Source organism: Mustelus asterias, chromosome 2, assembly GCF_964213995.1.
Source record: "Mustelus asterias chromosome 2, sMusAst1.hap1.1, whole genome shotgun sequence".
NCBI classification, from domain to species: Eukaryota; Metazoa; Chordata; class Chondrichthyes; order Carcharhiniformes; family Triakidae; genus Mustelus; species Mustelus asterias.
The window spans coordinates 117510114-117521307 of record NC_135802.1 but is presented as its reverse complement, the minus strand read 5'-3'; the positions used below and the strand labels follow the sequence as shown (position 1 = coordinate 117521307).

The 11194-nt window shown below is 44.0% G+C and overlaps 2 pseudogenes; one reads left to right on the top strand and one right to left on the bottom strand.

Moving 5' to 3' along the window:
* Nucleotides 1-9691: 9691 nt before the first annotated feature.
* Nucleotides 9692-9866, bottom strand: LOC144482236 (U2 spliceosomal RNA; annotated as a pseudogene).
* A 369-nt stretch (nt 9867-10235) lies between these two features.
* Nucleotides 10236-10438, top strand: LOC144481729 (U2 spliceosomal RNA; annotated as a pseudogene).
* The last annotated feature ends 756 nt before the right edge of the window (nt 10439-11194 follow it).

Genomic DNA, 11194 nt, shown 5'->3' with positions numbered 1-11194 from the left:
CTTCCCCCCATATTCCTTGATCCCTTTAGCCCCAAGAGCTGTATCTAATTTCTTCCTGAAATCACACAATGTTTTGGCCTCAACTACATTCTGTGGCAGTGAATTCCACACATTCACCACCCTCTGGATGAAGAAATTGCTCCTCACCTCAGTCCGAAAATGTTTACCCCTTATCCTCCAACTATGCCCCCTAGTTCTGGACACCCCACCATCGCAACATTCTTCCTGAATCTACCACATCTAATCATAAGACCACAAGACCATAAGACGTAGGAGCAGAATTAGGCCACCCAGCCCATCAAGTCTGCTCTGCCATTCAATCATGGCTGATATTTTTCTCATCCCCATTTTCCTGCCTTTTCCCCAAACCCCGATTCCCTTATTAATCAAGAATCCTGTTAGATTTTTATAAGTTTTGATCAGATCCCCTCTCACTCTTCTAAACTTCAATGAATACAATCCTGACTGACTTAGTCTCTCCTCATATGGCAATCCTGCCATCCCAGGAATCAGCCTTCACTGCACTTCCTCCATAGCAAGATAAAGACACCAAAACTGCACACAATACTCCAGGTGTGGCCAATGCCCCATACAATTGCAATAAAATATTTATTTTCCTATAATCAAATCCTCTTACTTTGAAGGCAAACAAAGCATTTGTCTTCTTTACTACCTGCTTTACCTGCATGCTTACTCTCAGCGACCGATACACAAGGACACCAAGGTCTTGCTGAATATCCATCTCTCTCGATTTACACCCATTCAGATTATAATCTGCCTCCCTATTTTTGCTACCAAAGTGGATAACCTCACATCTATCCACATTATGCTGGTTATGCCCACTCACCCAGTCTATCCAAATCATGCTGAAGCATCTCTGCATCTTCCTCACAGCTCACCATCCCTCCAACATTGTATCATCTGCACAATGGAGATAATATTTTTAGTTCCCTTTTCCAAATCATTCATATATAATGTGAACAATTGGGGGTCCTAGCACATGTCCCTGTAGTACCCCACTAGTCACTGCCTGCCAATCAGAAAATTACCCATTTATGCCAACTCTCTGCTTCCTATCTGCTACCTATCTGCTACCTATCTGCTACCTATCTCCTATCTTCCTATCTCCACATCATCCTATCTGCTAACCAGCTTTCGATTCATCCCAAGACACTACCCGCACACAATCCCATGCATTTTAACTCTACATAGTAAGTCTGCTACGTGAGATCTTGTTGAAAGTTTTCTGAAAGTCTAAATAAACAACATTCACCGGTTCTCCTTGGCCAACTCTATTAGTTACATCCTTAAAGAATTCCAGTAGATACGTCAAGCATGATTTCCCCTTTGTAAATCCATGCTCACTTTGTCTGATGATACCACCGTTTTCCAAATGCTGAGCTATGAAATGTTTGATAATGGATTCTAGCAACTTCCCCAATACTGACATTAGGTTCACTGGTCTATAGTTCCCTGTTTTCTCTCTACCTCCCTTTTTGAATAGCAGGCTTATACTAGCTACCCTCCAATCTGTAGGAACTATTCAAGAGTCCAAATAATGCTGGAAAATGATCTCCAACTAGTTCCAGGCCACTTCCTTAAGTACTCTGGGATGAAGATTATCAGGCCCTGGAGATTTAGCCTCCTTCAATCCCATCAATTTCCCTAAAACCATTTCTCTAATAATGCTGATTTCCTTCAGCTTCTCACTAAAACTTGTTTCTCTCAGGATTTCTGGTACATTATTCATATATTTTTTTGTGAAGACAGAAGCAAGGTACAAATTTAGTTCCTCAGCCATTTCTTTGTTCCCCGTTATGAATTCTCCTGTTTCTGACTGGAAGGGGCCTAAATTATTTTTGTCAATCTTTTTCTCATCACTATGTCAGGAATGCCCCATACTAAACTTTCCAGCATACATTGGATTATGGCAAAAGCCAATGAGACACCAAAAGGTAAACATGTATACTGGTATAACCTTTTATGGGTGTTGATAGTAACCAACATCTGAGAATCCCCATCCAACTCCAGCTCCCATTAGGCATGACTGAGATCTAACTTGGTGTACTTCAGACTACCATCTGGTCTAGAGGTCCTCAATTCTAGGAATAGAGTATCTGTCTATCTGAACTCCTTAATTTACATTTGGTTTATAATCCGTACATATTCTTACGGTATGATCCGGTTTGAGGAAAGGGGCTATGGTTGTGGCCCATTTAGCTAACTGTACAGGTTTTATAACAGCTAAATCTTCCAACCTCCCAAGCTTTGCTTCAATCTTCTGATATAAGACACTAGGTGGGCCCAAAAAACTTTTGGAGTTTCCTTGGGATTCAGATAAATTTTGGCTTAAGCCCCTTTTATTTATCCCAGTTCCTTTTGACAAACCTCAGAGAATTTGCACAGTAACTCTTGAAAACCTCTGTCACATAGGTTTAATATTCCCAACCAATCGAATTTTATCTGCTTCAGCCAATCTCGACTCATTAGGCATGGTCTGTGACCCTCAATTACTGGAACAGGTAGCTGAACTGTTTGGTTTCTGTAGGGTACAGTAACTACTGCTGGCCCTACTATCTTGAATGTTTCCCCTGTATGAGTGGACAAATGGCTCCTGAATCACACTCAATCTCAATGATTGAAGACCTTTTTGGTAACAAAATGCCTGCTTCCCTATGACTGTGACTGTGGCTCCATTTTAAGAGATCTGCCATTTATCATCAAGGCTATCTCTATAGGAGGCACCTTATTGTGTTGGACCTGGTTTAAGGTATATGATTCAGGTCCCTTGTCAGGGCCCTCATCCAGTTTTTTTAACGGAGTTAAAATAATTGTTTTTGTATATTTCGTCCTGACTGCTTCACTTTGCACCAGGCTTGTAAATGACCTTTCCTATTACGTTGGTAACATATATAATTTCTGCACCAGCAAGTTTCTTGGGAGTGCTCTCCTCCACACTGAAAACAGCCCCCAGTTTTCCATTTCTAGGTCAGTCTTTCCAATTAAACGCGTTTTTATATGGCATATGTACCTTGCTACTTCATAGTTTCGATGCTCACTCTCCTCTCTGCACACTACAATCACCCAAAGAGAAAACATTTTTCAAGGATATGCAGAAAAGGAAGGGACGTGGGATACAGATCTGGCTTAGATACAGCCAGCTGAATGTTCTTCTGCACTGTAAAAATTCTATGATTCTACAAATGTACCTTATTCCAGGTTATGCAAAAACAGTAATAAACAAAATGAGGCTTGGATTAATAAATATGGTACTGTCGGGGCACAGTCCAAAATCATGTGATGTGTATGCTAGTGATGATGGGAGGAGTGAGTGCCCATGAAGTTCACAATGAAATTCTGGCTGACATTTCTTTCCCTAACCCAGCAGTGCTCCAGGCAATTGTAATGCCCTCTGCTCCTTCGCCACCAGAGATCACTGACAGCACAACTATGAATCAAACCATTTCCTTTCTGGTCTGTATTGACTTAACTAATGACTACCTTAAACAACTCAGCTATTGAGGAGTCCATTGAAAATGGGTTCGTGTAAATGTTCATTGTGGAGAAATTTGTCTTCAATTCGGTTATGGTAGTTGATTGTGAGGCGTGTCTGACCACCCCGCTGGAAAATGCTAATTTCAAACACTACCACAAATGCAAACAACTCCGAGAAAAGGAAAGTTTAAAATTGGAATCTTGATCAGCACTGATTCTGATGAAGGACCACAACTGAAGACTTAACCTTTCTTGACTGACCATCTGTGCAATTCCTGCATCTTCTGTCTTCATGTCAGAACATTAGCACTCCCAGTTTGTCTTTTTATCTATACAATGCTCATCTTGTTTGAACGTTACAGCAAGGGTAGGAATTGTGAAAACTAGATTTCAGTTGTGAGTGAAAGGGACATTAGTGCAGATGTTGGCAGCACCTGAAGGGGTTATCACATTTATTTATTTTTTTTGCTGTGTGTAAAGGGTTTATTAACTGGGTTTTGGAAGAGTTATCTGTTTGCCCATGGGAGGAGTTATCAATCTAGATTTGCTGACACCTGGCAGATGGAAAGCCAAGTATAGCCACCCTGTGGTGAATCCTATTGCTGTTATTCTGTGTTCTTATTGAAAATATCTCATCATTTTTCTTTAGAAGTGGTTTGTGCCGGGAAGAGCACAGAAAGATAAGATGAGATTATTAAGTGGTGCCACAAGCAGAACAAATAAACAAGTAAATGAAAATGACAATTTCTGCAGTGCTGCTGTCAAAGTACAATTCTCTATCTTCTGGCATGAGAAGGCAGCACCAGCCCAAGAGGAAGTAGTTACAATCTACTGTTGTCTTCCTCGCCATTAATGCATTTTCTTAAAGAGGAATATTTCTCATTCTTTGCATCCACGAAGCATGTCAGGACTGCTGACTGAAATAAGAAACACTCTTTGGTGTTATAGGTAACTCCCTCTTTAGCTAGTTTTTGGATCTCAAGCAGGCAATGGCATCCACTCTGATTTTATTTTATTCATTTTACAGGATGTGGGCGTCACTGGTTAGACCAACATTTATTGCTTATCCCTAGTTGCCCTTCAGAAGGTAGTGATGAGCTGCCTTCTTGAACCACTGCGGTCCCTGAGATGTAGGTACTCTCACAGTGCTGTTACGGAGGGAATTCCAGGACTTTTGGCTCAGTGACAGTGAAGGAACGGCGGAGGATATATTTCCAAGTCAGGATGGTGAGTGACTTGGAGGGGAACTTCCAGATAGTGGTGTTCTCAGATATCTGCAGTTCTTGTCCTTCGAGATGGTGGTGGTCATGGGTTTGGAAGGTGATGGCTAAGGAGCCTTGGTGAGTTCCTGCAGTGCATCTGTACACACGGCTGTCACTGTTTGTCGGTGATGGGAGGATTGAATGTTTGTGGAAGGAGTAGCAATCAAGCGGGTTGCTTTGTCCTGGATGGTATCAAGCTTCTTGAGTATTGTTGGAGTTGCAATCATCCAGGCAAGTGGAGAGAATTCCATCAGAGTCCTGACTGTTGCCCTGTAGGTGGTGGACAAGCTTTGGGGGTCAGCAGGTGGGTTGCTCGCCGCAGGATTCCTAGCCTTTACCCTGCCCTGGTAGTCACAGTATTTATATGGCTAGTCCAGTTCAGTTTATGGTCAATGGTAGCCCTCAGGATATTGATAGTGGAAGATTCAGCAATAGTAATGCCATTAAATGTCAAGAGGCGATAGATAGATGGATCCTTTCTAATTGGAGATGGTCAATGCGCAAATATTACTTGCCACTTATCAGCCTAAGCCTGGATATTGTCCAAGTCTTGCTGTATTTAGGCATGAACTACTTCAGTACCTGAGGATTTGTGAATGGTGCCGAACATTGTGCAGTCATTTGTGAACATCCCCACTTCTGACCTTATGATGGAAGGAAGGTTATTGATCAAACAACTGAAGATGGTTGGGCCTAGGACACTACGCTGAAGAACTGCAGCAGTGATGTTGTGCAACTGAGATGATTAACCTTCAACCACCACAGACCACCCACTTTGTGCCAGGTTTTTCTGTCTGAGGGTTTTCCTCCCTGGTTCCTATTGACTCCAGCTTTGCTAGAGCTCCTTGACGCCATGTTCGGTCAAATGCTGCCTTGATGTCAAGTCACACACACCTCACCTCTGGCATTCAGCTCTTTTATCCATGTTTGAACAAAGGGTGTAATGAGGTCAGGAGCTGAGTAACCTTGGCGGAACCCAAACTGGGTGTCACTAAGCAGGTTATTGCTGAGTAAGTGCTGTTTGATAGCACAGTTGATGTCCCCTTCCATCACTTTATTGATGATCAAGAGTAGACTGATGGGATGATAATTGGCTGGGTTGGATTTGTCCTGTTTTCTGTGTACAAGATGCACCTGGACAATTTTCACATTGCCACGTTTATGTCAGTGTCGTAGCTGTACTGGAACAATTTGGCTAGGGTTGCGGTAAGGTCTGGAGCACAAGTCTTCAGGATTATTGCTAGAATATTGTCACGGCCAATAGCCTTTGCAGTATCCAGTGTCTTCATCCATTTCTTGATGTCGCATGTAATGAATCAAATTGGCTGAAGACTGACATCACTATTGGATTATCCACTTGGCGCTTCTGGCTGAAGGTTGTTGTGAATGCTTCAGACTTATCTTTTCACAGATATTCTAGGGTCCTCCATTATTAAGGATGGGGATATTTGTGATGTCTCCTCCTCCAGTGAGTTGTTTAACTGTCCACCACCACTCATGGTTGGCAATGGCAGGACTGCAGAGATTAGTTTTGATCTGTTGATTGTAGAATTGCTTCGCTCTGTCTAATACTTGCGATTATACTGTTTGGCATGCAAGTAGTCCAGCTTTGTAGCTTCACCAGATTGACACCTCATTTTCAGGCATGTCAGGTGCTGCTCCTGGCATGCCCTCCTGCACTCTTCATTGAGCCTGGTTTGGTGCTAATGGTAAAGTGGGGAGATATGCCAAGCCATGTGGTTACAGATTGTGGTTGAGTATGATTCTGCTGCTGTTCATTGCCCAGTCTTGAGTTGCTAGATCGGTTCAAAGTCTATCCCATTTAGCATGGTGATAGTGCCACACAACATGATGGAGGGTATTCTCAATGTGAAGACAGACTTCATCACCACAAGGACAGTCACTCCTATTGATACTGTTGTGGACAGTATGCAGATGCATCTGCAGCAGGCAGGTTGATGAGGATGAGGTCAAGTATGTTTTTTCCCTCTTGTTGGTTTCCTCACCACCTGCCACAGTCCCAGTCTAGCAGTTAAATCCTTCAATTGGCCAGATTGGTGGCACAGTGGCTGCCTCACTGTGCCACGGATCTGGGTTAGATTTCAGCCTTGGGTGACTGTGTGGAGTTTGAACAGTCTCCTCCTATCTGTGTAGATCTCCTTCAAGTGCTCCATTCCCTCCCACAGTCAAAAGGTGTGCAGGTTATTAGATTGGCCACATTAAATTTCCCCTTAGGGTTCAAAGATGTTTAGTGGATTAGCCATGGTAAATGTGTGGAGTTAGAGGGATAGCGCGGGGTGGTGGGCCTGGGAAAGATGTTCTTTCGGACAATTGGTGCAGACCTGATAGGCCAAATGGCCTCCTTTTGCATTGTAGGGGTTCCATGCTTCTATGGTTTGTGGTGGTACTACCGAGCCACTTTTGGTGATGGACATTGAAGTCCCCCACCCAGACTACATACAGGCCACCCTTCAGTACTTGCTCCAAGTGATGTTTAAACTTTTAATACTCATCTCTTCCAGCATAATTGAAAACACTAGTATAGGAAATAATTTGTGCCAGGAAGGGCCATTATCAGTTACTAGTCACTAGAATTAAATCCTTAATTTCAACATGGCCTGTGTCATAATCCAGAGATCCTTGAAGACTTATTTCATTTAGCTCTGAGTTCCTGGTTTTCTCCAAACATCTCTTGCCTACTCTTCCCAATGTTGTTGGTCCCAACATGGATCTCAACAAATGAACCCTTCCCTTCCATCTCCAATTTCCTTTTAAGTTGATTCAGGATGTTTCTCATTCTGGCATCAGGTAAGAGGTATACCATGTGTTACTCTCAATTCGACTTAAACAGTTGCTATCTGTCCCCCTAATCATTAAATCCGCTACAACTTCTTCTTTATGTTTCCCCTCTTCCTCTTCCTTCTCCACCACCTGCCTTTTTCTCAGACCTTTGCATCTTCGGCCACTAATTTTCAGACCTTTTTGGGTTTTGACCACTCTCATTTCCACTAAACTGCCAACTACCTATCTTTCTTCCTGTCTGCTATGTCAGTTGAAATTGTTAATGGTTTTCTCTCCCCTACTCCCTGCCACTTCAAGTCTGCTGTCATCACACCTCTCAATCCTTGGGTCAATTGTCCATTCAAACTACCGCCCCAACTTGGTCCTCCATAAAGTCCTCAACCATGCTGTCATCGATGTCCACTGTTCCCTTTAGTCAGATTTCTGCCCCTGCCACAGTATGGAAATGGCTCTTATCAAAGTCACAAATGATGTCCCTGGAATCATTCTCATAAATCTTTTCTGCATCCTCATTAAAGCCTTCACATCCTTTCTAAAGGCAATGCCCAGAATTGCATACTGTCATGCTTGTTGTGCTCCAGTATGTTATGAACTTTCAGATCATACTTTAAAAATTTGAAGACAATTAAACTGTTAAAATGACTGCCATGTGATTTCTGGCAGCATCAGCTCTAGGCAGTCCTGAAACTCAAGCCTGTAAGTAATTAATTTGGGCAACTGGAAATTGCCTTGTAGGATGCCCTTGAGCAGCTCTGGCCCCTGAATTCTGGGCCCTCATGGCAGCCAGCTGAGCATGTATGAGGACAGTCTGAGTTTGCATTGTAGTAAAGTCAATCTTCAGTCGGAGATTCCACTGCAGCACCAGATGTTTGGCGGTTTCTGTTTCTGCTGCAACAGAAGCTGAGGCATCGGCTGTGGATGCTGTATCATACTTGCGTCTGCAAGAATGCTGATGGATTTAGCCACCACTTCCACACTGGAAAGAATGACATCCAAGCTGTATGCTATGTCTTGTGACAAAATTGGTACTGGACTCCTCCATGCTCTGTGATATTATATGCAGGCTTTCTTTCAGGCCTGCCAAGGCACCAAACACTGCATGTCCATTAGTCTTCTCCCGGCCATTCAATTGAAATCCTCATCTAAGTCCTATGGAACAGAACACATGTGCTATCCTCTAAATATGCACAGGATCTGAACTGCTGGCTGAGAGTGTGGGAGGAGTGATGGTCTTTCTTCTTCATCATTGTCTCTTGGCCTTCCACTGTATTGCATTGTACTTTATGGTTATGTGAACGGGGAAAGGCACAAGGTAATGTTCCAGTAGGGGGAATAGACAGCAAAAGCAAGAAGTGCATGTTTTTCACCGTCTGTAAATGAGAGTTGTGGGATGAGGGAAGGAGAATTAGGTATGAGGATGCCCTCATCTTCCATGAATTCAGCTCCGCTCCTGGCCATGGCTTTAGTTATGACCACTCCAATGATAGAGGCCACAGAGACTATCGGAGGAAGAACATGCAGCCATTCCCTTTCCCTCAGAGTTGGGTGCTGTTGCCTTCTGTAAGACTCTGTGGAGGTGCGCCAGTGAGTGTGTTACAATGGGATGTGACTGTCATGGCTGAATAGCTGACAGCTATGCGAGCTATAAGATGTTGCTGTGAGACTTGCAGCAGCGCTAACTGTGCGAGGGCGAGGTGAGTCATATGAAGATTAGCAATATGGTTTGTAATCTTTTTTGGTGAGTGATTAAGTAACACTTGAATCCAGTGGTGCGGTTGGTGGAATAAGATACATTCATGGGCCGTGACCGCTCCTAAGAGGTAATTGATCATCTTGCCTCACGGCATCTAAGTCTTTGGGACTAGAACCCCTGACACTGATCACTATGGCTATCTGCTTTCGTTGCTGAAGGGGACCTCTGCCCTCCAGGTGACATCTCTTTCCCTCTTCATCAACTGTACCAAAGCCTCCAGTGCAGCCCACAGGTCAGAAACTATTTTTATACTTTTCCAATTCAATCAAATCAAGTCCAATTCAGAGTCTCAACAAGTTGAGACATTTCCGATCCAAGCCGACAAGGCAGGGCCTCCACTCCTGTCTTGGGCCTGATCTACATGAGCCAAGCTGATTGGAGTAGGTGCAGACTCACCTCCTCCAAGGCTGGATCTCATTTGCATCTTAGCCAAAAGGCCAAGATGCCGCTTTTAAAAATTGCTTCAAATGAAGCTTAAATGTAACCTAATGACCTCAACCAAGTGCAGCCTGTCCATACTACACTTGATCTTAGCCAAAAGGCCGAGAAGTGATCAGAAACTGTTGCAGAATGATTCCAGCCCGAATTAAACTTCCCTTTAGGAGGTGCAGCTTTACTATAAGTGGTACAGACTAGCTTAGCCTCTCCACAGTTTTATAACCCCTGCTCATGGGCACAGCACTCCATCAACTCCAGTTGGCTGCTGGAAAAAACCTTGTGCCACTATTTTTTGAGGTTCTACCTGTCCCAAGTGTTGCGGAGGATGGGTCTGGCCACATTGCTGCAGAACACTCCAAGTAGTTGGACCGTACTGCAGTACCTGTCCTTCGTGGAGAAATTCTTCCGGAAACACACCTTTGACCACATGGCTATCAAGCAGTAGTCAGCACGTAATGTCCTTGAGGCCCTGAGAGAAAAGGATGATCGCTTCTCGGCCTTTTGGCTAAGATCAAGTGTAGCATGGATTGGATGCTGCACTTGGTTGAGGTTATTGGGTTACATTGAAGCTTCATATGTTTCATATGAAGCAATTTTTAAAAGCTGCTTCTCGGCCTTTTGGCTAAGATGCAAATGAGCTCAAGTCTTGGAGGAGGTGTTGCTTTGCTCCTCCAATCAACTTGGCTCATGTAGATCAGGCCCAGGACAGGGTGATTTGGTCGCTCGCCCTGTCTTGTCAGCCTGGATCTGAAATGTCTCAACTTGTTGAGACTCTGAATTGGATTTGATTTGATTGAATTGGAAAAGTATTAGAAAAAACCTTGTGATCCGATGCGAGGTACTGTCCGGGTTGTTGTACGTGGCTGATCCCCACATCCTGCGCAGCAGCAGTGACCCAGGCCATCTTCAAATTTATCTGGAGATCAAAGATGGATCGTGTCTGGAGGGAGGCGATGCACAAATCTCCAGAGAATGGAGGGAAAAACGTTCCCAACGCCGCCCTTGTCCTGATGGCCACCTTTGTGTGCGGCTGCATCAAGCTGTGTGTAGATCCTCGGTACACTAACAACAAGTGCCACTATTATTTGAGGTTCTACCTGTCCCAAGTGTTGTGGAGGATGGGTCTGGCCACATTGTCGCAGAACGCTCCAAGTAGTTGGACTGTACCGCAGCACCTGTCCTTCGTGGAGAAATTCTTCCGGAAACACACCTTTGACCACATGGCTATCAAGCAGTGGTCAGCACGTAATGTCCTTGAGGCCCTGAGAGAAAAGGAGACGGCAGATCCTGTCGGATGGTTCCCTGAGCAGACTGTCAATGTCATTTGGCAGAATGCCTCATCACCAGAACTCACAAACAAGCACCAAGACCTGGCTTGGCTGGTGGTGAGAAGGTCACTCCCCGTCAGATCCTTTATGCACGCCCGAGGTCTCAACCTCACCGC